This window comes from Cimex lectularius, unplaced genomic scaffold (genome assembly GCF_000648675.2).
Source record: "Cimex lectularius strain Harlan isolate CLEC.00 unplaced genomic scaffold, Clec_2.1 scaffold115, whole genome shotgun sequence".
Lineage (NCBI taxonomy): Eukaryota > Metazoa > Arthropoda > Insecta > Hemiptera > Cimicidae > Cimex > Cimex lectularius.
In genome coordinates this window covers 1,403,388-1,413,067 of record NW_019392707.1, presented here as the reverse complement: position 1 = coordinate 1,413,067, position 9,680 = coordinate 1,403,388, and the positions used below count along the sequence as shown (strand labels likewise).

Here is a 9,680-nt window from a genome sequence, read left to right as displayed (position 1 = left end):
GTTTTTTGCAATCATATCATCAGAGTAAAGCAACATATCTATGATTGCAAAAAACCTAAACAAAATCCCACCATTTTGAACACCAACACAATTTCGACTTCAACAATCCAAAAATATTACCCCCAGAACAAAACAAACATAAACGTAACTTTTTTAGAAATGGTTTACATCAACAGGGATAAACACATCATCAATTACAGAACATACACATGTAAACTCAGTCGCAGCTACGCTAATATCATTAATCAAATTCAATATCGATAACATACATCATCACAACACACAAAACCTATAATACAACATATAAAACAATCATTACATACACATCAAACATTTCTGCGTAGTCTAATTCTTCAACAATTTGGCTTTTCTTTCCCTAATTATCCCCGTCTATATAATCCTGAAAGGATAATCTGGCCGAACCATTACCGACGTTTTTTCCCTTCATCGGCTCTTTTCACCTCAAAGAAGCCGACTCCTCATATAAAAATGGATTTCTATCCCGACTTCCTTCCCTACCTTTTCAAAATCCAATGTATATAGACATAAAACATCAATACCTCACTGGCACTTTGATTGAATATAAAATTTCTATCATACTATAAATTCATTTTTCTTTCACACCCTACATGTACTTGTAAAATTTAAACAATGTTTATAAATCTCAGGCCGTGCAGATGATCTCAATAAAGATCAAAACGTTGGCATGATAAAGAAAATGTTTTTCTAAACCCTACTTCACTCCGGACCGCATCTCACGATCTTCAAATAATCATTAACTAACAGTCACTAAACACCACACACGTTTCATTTTATGTTCAACGGACATTTGTAACTTTAAATTCCACAATGTCCCTAGTGTAAAAGTAGTAAACCGATCCGAATTGGTCATTTTTTTTTTTTTTAATAAAATTCTTGAAACAGTTGGTTTTGAACTCGTAACAAGACGTATATCACTTGTAATCAACTCTGTCCCGTTTCTTTATAAAATTTTTAAACTCTTGTTTACTCTAGAAATACGATTTAACTGATGATGCCTAAGGCGTTGTGCACTTGTCAGATACAATAATCTGCTGGTTTTGTTTTCGAAATTTTAATAAGATCTCATTTTTAACCTTTTGTTCCGACCTACATCAAGAAAAATTGTGTTTGTGGTGTATAAAAAAGTATCCCTCCATTAGCCTGTTTTAAATCAGCGGACCATTGAATGGCAAATAGCCGGCCGTAGCGTGTAAACACGGATTGAGTGAAATTTGGAAGAAGAGATTTTTAGGAAGGTACTGCAGCATAAGTTAGTTGTGATGCCTCCTTTTAGGTGAAGAGGAGGGGCTGTAGTTTGTTTTTACGTTTCGATCCCATCCCATTTAACCGCATGCTCTCCAGTTCCGAACAGTTCTTAACATCAGCTCGTATGTCGGCAAGTATACCTTTCTGCCCACCACAATCGTTTTACGGCTCACATTATGTATACTGCAAGCACGCTGAGTTACATCTAGAGGCAGAAAGACGCTTAAGATTCAATATTGAAGCCTGATTTGTGCAAATTTGTATACATTGGTTAATTTTATTATCAAGAATAAAATATATTTTTTGCTTTTTATTTATGAAACACTGGAGCCAGTTAACGTCATACAGTCAAGTATAATATGAGTGTTTCTTTCCTTCTCATTATGGAATAGTTTTATTGTTTTTTGGCGTTCTCTCAGATGCCAGTTGCCGGTATAGAGCACAATCTTCTCAGTTTTGCCCTGTTCAGCTGTAACGATGTGTCTGCCAAATTTGGCGAATGTTCTGTAACCATGAGTTTACTATGTATATAGAGTTTGTATATTTCTCATTTTTGTTATGTGTAGATTCTGAGAAAGAGGTTTCTATGTTTGGTCTTATCCCGATTATAGGTTTTTGATCTTAAAAGTCTTTTATGCCCTGGCACCCACTGAAATTTGATGGCTATTGATCGTCCTAGTTAGTCGTCACGACACATTTCCTCATCTGGGTCTCCACCATGATGATCGGTAATGTCCAAATGGTAAGTTCATCAGACCACAGAGGGGAATCTCACAAGGTATTGTCGCACCGCACCCGTGGCACTAGCAAGGCTGACGAGAAGAGGGCTCGCCACCCGAAGTCAAACACACCACCTCGTCTGTAAGACCGTGGAGCTACCACCGTCTCAGATTGCATGTCTGCAAGGACCCCGGAGTCAACGTCATCCCTGGTCACGTACACAACCTCGCCAGCAAGAACCAGGGGTCCGCCACCTACCAAGGTTCAAACATAACCTCGTCAGAAAAGACCAGGGATCCGCCACTTCTCCAGGTCGCATGCACAACCTCGTCAGCAAAAAACAGAGATCCATGCCCTCTAAGGTCTCGTCATCCATGGCAAATCCCATCCTGTACCTAAGGCCGTCAGTGAGAAACAGATAATACGAAAGACAGAATGAGTCAGAGTCTAGAGTCATAATCTGGTTTAGAGTCAAATACCGTGACACCCGTCACCTGAGTTCATAGGTTAATTCCTCCCTCGCAGTCTGTACTTTTAAATAAACCCGCCCAAACCCTTTAGGGATCTCGGGGCACGTGAGAGATCCGTTTATCAATATTGTTAGATTGTGATTTCCCAGGATTGGAGGTTTTAGATTCGTTCACCGAATAGTAGTTATTTTATTTTTATACAGTAATAACTACATCGTGAGATCTCTTGTGCTCTGCGGTATGATAAACAGTTTGGTCTGCCTATCCTCGTTGTTTTGGTTATCAGATCAAAGTATTAGAAAATACCAAGCAAAAAATGTCTATAATGTTAAATTAAATTGTATTATCCGAAATAAAAATTGAGTTTTTTACTTCCTACAGCTGGCATGGTATAGCTTCGAAGGAACGTTTCGATCGATCTACTATCACGATAACTTACAGTGGAACAATATTAATTAAAATTATTTTGGAGCCTTAGGTTTATAGATTTCGTAAGTCATTGAGATGATGAAAGAAGAATGCGTTAATAGCTAGTTTCATTGCTATTACTTTTACTTTCATAGGGCTTAAACGAATATTTCTTTTTTGCCCTTTCATAAACTTTTTCCAGATGTTCAAAAAGAGTATATTGTTTTGTCCCCAACCTCGCCTTGATCTGCAGCTATTCGATAGCTTGACAACGATTTCATACTATCTGATTTAACCAACAACAATAAACAAGAGAGCTCATTGAACAATCGACGACAAAGGAAAATTCCTCTTTTACAGCTGTAAAGACGATGTTTCTCCTCCCGAATCGGAAGGGGCCATTTGGAGAATTGGCCTTTTATGTCGACTCAGCCGAAGGTAAATGGAAGCATTGATTTACTGGAAAGGGCATCTCTAACTCGAGTTGCAAATACGGGAAAAGTAAGGACGACCAAAACATGTATTGACAACGGAGTAACGCCTTTAAAGGTTCAGGGGTGGTCGGCCTATTATCACAGTGAGGATTTCTCATCTTCAAGATTATACAAAAGAGGAAAAGTGCCCGGAGTAAGATTATTTTAGGTAAAGGGTCGAATTAAGTATAAAAGTCTTTCGGGAATATTGACCAAAAAGTTACAAGCTCTTGATGTTAGTAAGAGACCCGAGGCGATACACTTCAAACTTGCGCAGAATTTAATTATTCTCTAACTTGAAATGAATCGATGGTTCGTACTTTTAATATAATGCAGGAGAACGATTTCTTTTTACGTTAAGTTTTAACTTTGTCATAAGACTTCTCGGTTTTTTAGCTATTTCAATTACTAGTTGTACTTTCATCGTTTCAGCTTCTATCCTTTCTCAAGACGGACAATTATCTTGCTATTCTCAATTGTCTATGCTTTCTTAATTATTAAAGAAGCATACTTTACCGCTGTACCACGTAAAAACATCACTCAAACAAATGTGAAATTTAAAAATATCAAACCTCCGGAACGTTACAAAGTAGCTTTTCTGGAAAACCAACAAAGAAGAGATTGGCTATTCGAAGATTTATGTACAAAATTCATTTGTAAACACAAGTGAGATATTTTTTCTTTGTTTTACTTACTCTAATCCTTTAAAACAGACCAAATATTATAGTAAGATAATCATTGGAAGATGGTTTAAGAGATAATTTAAAATATTAAGGGTGGCCACTTTTTTTGCCTCACAGTGTGCATTCATGCTTCTATAAAAAATGACCTAATTTGGTTGATCAGAGTAACTGAAATACTACTAATGACTAACCCCCTAAAACTAATACAAAATATCTAACATACCGTATGAAAAACTATATTTGAATGGCCGGCAGTTTGGTACACTAGCCGTCCTCCCATCATTCATGTCAATAAATACATTCATAGCAGCACCTTTCAAACCACATGTATTAATGTGTAATTTAACATTACTCGGTGACTCACCCGCTTGTCATACTCCGTGAATTCATAGTAATAACTAATCTAACTGGACACATAACCAACCATTAAATGCATCCACACATGAGGGGTGGTCGCCGGGTTGTCATATTACCTATGCCTTTTCGTGCATACTGCAAACATACATTAACCTAGATTACTCCAGTTCTGTGAGGTACTCGGTCACCTCGCCTACACACGCTCAACCATTCTCGCCAAAAAATACAATGAATACACAATGCAACCATAAACATGCATTAACTATTGGTGTTTGGACAATATGCAAGGGTGGCGACAAATTTTAACGAAGAATGCAGTGCATGGAGCTGTTAGCAGATTGCTTCAGGGAACTGACAGATTTATATACCTAACCTCAATCATACCCACTGAAAACGCCAAAATAAATTATATCACGAAGGAAAATAGCACACATAGGATGAACAAGTGGTCCCTTGCGGACTCTAAACTCTAATAATGGCGCAATCTTTATAGACCGCACCCGAAGACCATGTCGGTCTATAGCAGTTTACAGTGAAGGACTTCTACCTTCGAAATGAATGGTCCGTATATCTACATCAAGCACGTAGTAGCACCCTCTTTGCTCTTTGCGCCAGTGTGCCCAGGACAAGTCATTGCCGTGTTTTTGAGAAGATACATCCTGGCCCTCAGCAGACCTCAAGAGCAAGGGATACATTAAACGCACTAGAACGGCCAGTCTATTGGTTGGCATGAGCGATGAGCCTCCCCCAACATAGGGTTTTGTCTGGCGCTTTCAGTACTCGAAGAAGCGTTTCTAAATTGACGTGGTGCCCCCTGTCACGAAGCTGGGGGGGATGATTTTCACCCCGGATCCTTTACTGCTTCCCGATGGATGCCATCCACCGTGCAAGCAACAATACGCCTGGGTGACCTCGACAGCACAAGGTGGATGTGGGAAAATTGTCTGATGTGCAAGTGTACATAGTTCGGCAGTCAGCAAGTACAATACAATAAAATATGCCAACCAACGTCACCGTGTTCCCTTTCACAGGATGAGTAGGGATCCTCTGGATAGATGGAGAGGTAGGAGTCTCCGTCAAACAACACTTCCTGAAATCAACCCCCTCGAGAAAATTTGAAGGCACGCCTCTTCGGGTTGCACCCAACATCTCAGGTCAGCCCTGTTTACCTTGTGTTTTCAGTGAATCCTCTGTGGGTAACAGGCAGTACGACCCGTCTCTCCAGCTGGAGGTCCACCTGTCCCAGTCAGTATCATCACAAGGTAAACAAGTGGGTTGCCCCCTTTGCCACATGGCAAGGAACTGGAGTGGTTATGCAAGTGTTCACTTCATTTCACCGTTCCTCACTCATCAACCATTAATGGGACGTATACTACTCGTCCGCCCTGCTATTTGCCCGTGGGGCATAGAGTAAGCGGGTGAGTCACCATCTATGATGGACAATCGACTACCAGTGGACTGTCGGCAATACTCGATAGCCCCCCAACCATCATCAGTGGCACACGAGCATGACAAATAAGAGATAAAAATAGATATGTCTGAACTAAGAATACATTTAAAAGAGAAAGCTGAAGAGGAAATAGGCACAGGTGGAAGAAAAATCATTTCCATGTGTGTCATTAAAGATCAAAACTATTTTGGGGTTTTAAGGAAATATGACTATCCCTAGATTCGGCATAGGAAAATTGAAAAACAACTAAATAGAAATATATGTAATTCTTTATGTTTCCATTTTAAAACTACCGTTTCCCTACATACTACAATAAACCATAATATATTATTAACACCCTGTATTTTGTGTCTAGTAGGCAATATTTTTTTCGTTGTGTATGATGCAGTGGCACTACTACAATACTTTTAATTTACTAGCTTGTTCAAAATATGTGGTTCATTTTGTTAATGGATTTTAGAATCGTTGTGTGCCAGTAAACTTGTTAAGCGTTCTAGTTTTCAGAGCCGGACAAACAAAAATACTAAATCACGAAAGAATATTTATAGTACTCAACTTTTCCATAATTGATCTAGCAATTTTATGATTTTCTAACAAATTTGTAGAAAAATATCAGCAGTGGAGTCGCTTTGTTGGTATATCATTTCGCCATCTTCAGAGTAGATTTGAGAAGTCCAGATTCTTTAATAAAAGTGAAAAGTGTCGGTAATTAAATGAACTTAGAGTAAAAGTTCACTAGTTTCGTGGTCCGCTTGACCAATTAATATCTTTCAATTAATTAAGGTTGTTAGTTGAGATAAAAAAGTCAACTAGTTAGAGTAAAAGCTTCTTTAAAAAAGAAATTTTATTTATAAAAAGAGATACGGAATCTGGTGTTAACAGTACAATAATGTTGTGGGTCGGGATGTTAGTGGTTGTTTTTATAGTAAAAAACAATCTCGGATACTTTTTCGCTTCCTGTAACTCCTCCTTTCGCAAGCGTTCTACTGTTAGCGCAGGATCAAACGGTTGAGATATGTTTTCTGCTGTCTATTGCTTCCAAAAAAAAAGAAAAATTCCACATTACAGCAAGTAGGATAATAAAGGCCGGTTCTGGGCCAGCCTCCACCTTATTCTTTCTACCTTCACCTTAACTCACCTTCATGGGGTCTAACGGCAAACCCGCCTTCGCCTCCGCCTCCGCCTACTCCCACCTCTACCGATCACAACCCCACTTTGTAACAAAACATATTTAAAAAATAATAATAACAAATATAAAAAAATAATTTAAAAATATAGAAAAAATAAAGAAAAAATATAAAATTGAATAATTAAAAAATATAAAAATAAAATAAAACACTAAAATTTAATTTTTTGGTTGGAAAAACGGTTGGTTACACCTTAAACTATTAAAAAAAACCAGGACGCGCTTCATTCGGACTTCTAAAATATTGTAAGCGGACGACGGCGCGGCAGCCAAATAATCTCTCAATATTCGCTCTAAGCGACAAGAGAGGAGTCGGCGTAAGCGCGTCGCTACTTATTCTTGTGTAGGGGATGGTAAGGTTCTAGAATTCATTAAACCAGAGAGTATATTCCTTAACATTTATTGTAACACAATTCCGTCTCTTAACTGTACCCAAACGACAGAATCTTAATCAATCTAAAAGTCAGCCACTACTCTAAATCTGGGATGAGTCTATTAACAAAGGGACTTACCCCAAACGACGCTCGCCACGATTAGTGTCCACCGCATCCCCAGGTCCGTTTGTTCTCTCGACCGTCGACTTGGTTCGATGGGTCGCAAAGGCTGGTCCTCGCTGGCTCTGGCTGGCTGAGTACCCTTGTTGATTCCCAGACGGAGTGCAGTTGCTTCTGTTCCGGATCGTCTCTTGGAGTTGACTGTTCACTCCCTGAGGATTAGACTCCGGTTTTGAATGCCTGGGGTGAGTCACATCCTCGGCGGGCAAGACTAGGGAACCACGGAAAAAACCCTGTAAAAAAACCAGCAGCACTACAAATTCCCCAAAAATGAAAATATTAAAAGGTGTAGAGAGTGCCAGCTCTGCAATTCCTCCAAACATTAAAAAAACAGACAATTTTAACCGATTTTGTCAATACTTAACCGCCGTACTTGGTAGCGACAAATTTTATTGTCGCTCCCGAGTAAATGACTTGTTGCTCCACACATATGACAGCGAAAGTTATCGGAAAAAAGTGAAATTTTTATGTACAGAAAAAAAAACATTCCAAGTGATTTTGTGCATCGAGTATTACACCCTAGCTCTAAAACGCCACTTCCCCTATTTTTTGTAGACCTTACAAAAATAGTGAGGATATATTCCAGCTTCAGTACCTTCTAAAAAAATCAACGCGGAGGAACCTAGAATGTGCACGAAAGTCGTTCAGTGCTACAGATGCCAGGATTATGAGCACACACGCACCTATTGTAATCACCCTGATGTGTCAGGTGGAGAGGCTCACACCAATCTACACAATGCACTAGACCACTTAATACACCTGCGACTCGTGCTCTATGCGGCGGGGCACATCCTGGATACACCACTCACAAAGAACTACAAAACCAGAGAAAGCTGAGACAGGAGACTCCCAAAGTTAAAGCGGCAACAGTTCCAGAACCCCAACGATGACATCAACCTTCTTTCCAGGACTCCCACCCCAAAGAAACACCAACCCGACAGCACCATATCCAGCAAGCAGGAACACTGGGAAAACAGTCACAGAAGTCCTCACCTCTGCCCCAACAACATCAACACTTATCTGGGGAAATTCATCGCAATTCCAGCTATGCTCAAGTAGCTACCCTGCACCCAACTACATACCAACTACCTCACCAGCCCCATCAACAGATATCATTTCCCACCTTACTTCTTTCCTTAACGATTTTAAATCATTGATCACTCCCCCTCATGTTCCTTCTCACCTTTCAATCCGCTCACAGTTCTACTCTGGAATTCAAACGGAATATTGACTCACAAACAAGAACTCGAAGTACTACCTAAAAAAGACACATAGACGTAGCAGAAACTCACTTTACCAACAAATATGTTTTCCATATAAAAGCATACAAAACGTAAGGTGTGACTTTAATGGATGCCGAGTGCAAGGTTGTTCATTAATCCTTGCCCGACAACCTTTACAGCATAATCTCCACTCTGTGGAATCCACGGACCCCATCAAGTGATTTCGATCTCCCTCCCCTTATCCTCCGCACCCATCCAATCCTTCCAATCAAAAGTCCTCAAACAAATTGTCGACGCTCCCTCCTTACTACGTCACTAACCTCACTAGCCACAACGACCTCAACTTTCCTTTTCTCAATGAACTGTTCTGATCCCAATTCCAAAAGTTACACATCAACCTCTCGATCCATCCTTTCCAAACCTACTGCCCGAGGTCTCTGCCAGCATTGGCTGGTTTCTCGTACCATGTGTCCTCCTGTTACAGCGCTAGCATTAATGTTTGTGTTGTGGCCGTGTAAAAAAATTTGTAATAACATTTGTAATATGTACGAATATGTAAAAAATACAAATAAAATAATTTTAAAAAAATTGAAACACTTCTGGAGCTCGAACTCTTGTGGGTTATGTTTCGTTCTGTGCTCAGAAGGTAACAGTTTGAAATAAACCAAGAATATATATATAAGTAATTTTTTTCTGAAGATGATGATATTATATATATGATTCGTTAGATTTTGTTTAATGACTGCTAAACATTTTAAAAAATTGCTGGCGGTTAAAATAGCATGTGAAAGTTGAAAGTTGAAGCAAATGAAAGCTGCGTTTAACTGAAATTAGCCATGTAAGAGTTCTTTCTAAATCATTCCCAGCAA

General features: G+C 39.3%; 1 long non-coding RNA gene across 2 annotated transcripts; it reads right to left on the bottom strand.

Moving 5' to 3' along the window:
• Positions 1–6,717: 6,717 nt before the first annotated feature.
• On the bottom strand, positions 6,718–9,011 carry LOC112126697. 2 transcript variants are annotated; one of them, XR_002910151.1, is made up of 3 exons: positions 7,547–9,011; positions 6,977–7,061; positions 6,718–6,877 (listed from the first exon to the last, which is right to left on the bottom strand). It is a non-coding gene; the product is annotated as an uncharacterized LOC112126697 (long non-coding RNA). The 2 variants fall into 2 exon arrangements; XR_002910150.1 differs by having other exon boundaries at positions 6,718–6,883; positions 6,987–7,061.
• Between the last annotated feature and the right edge of the window lie 669 nt (positions 9,012–9,680).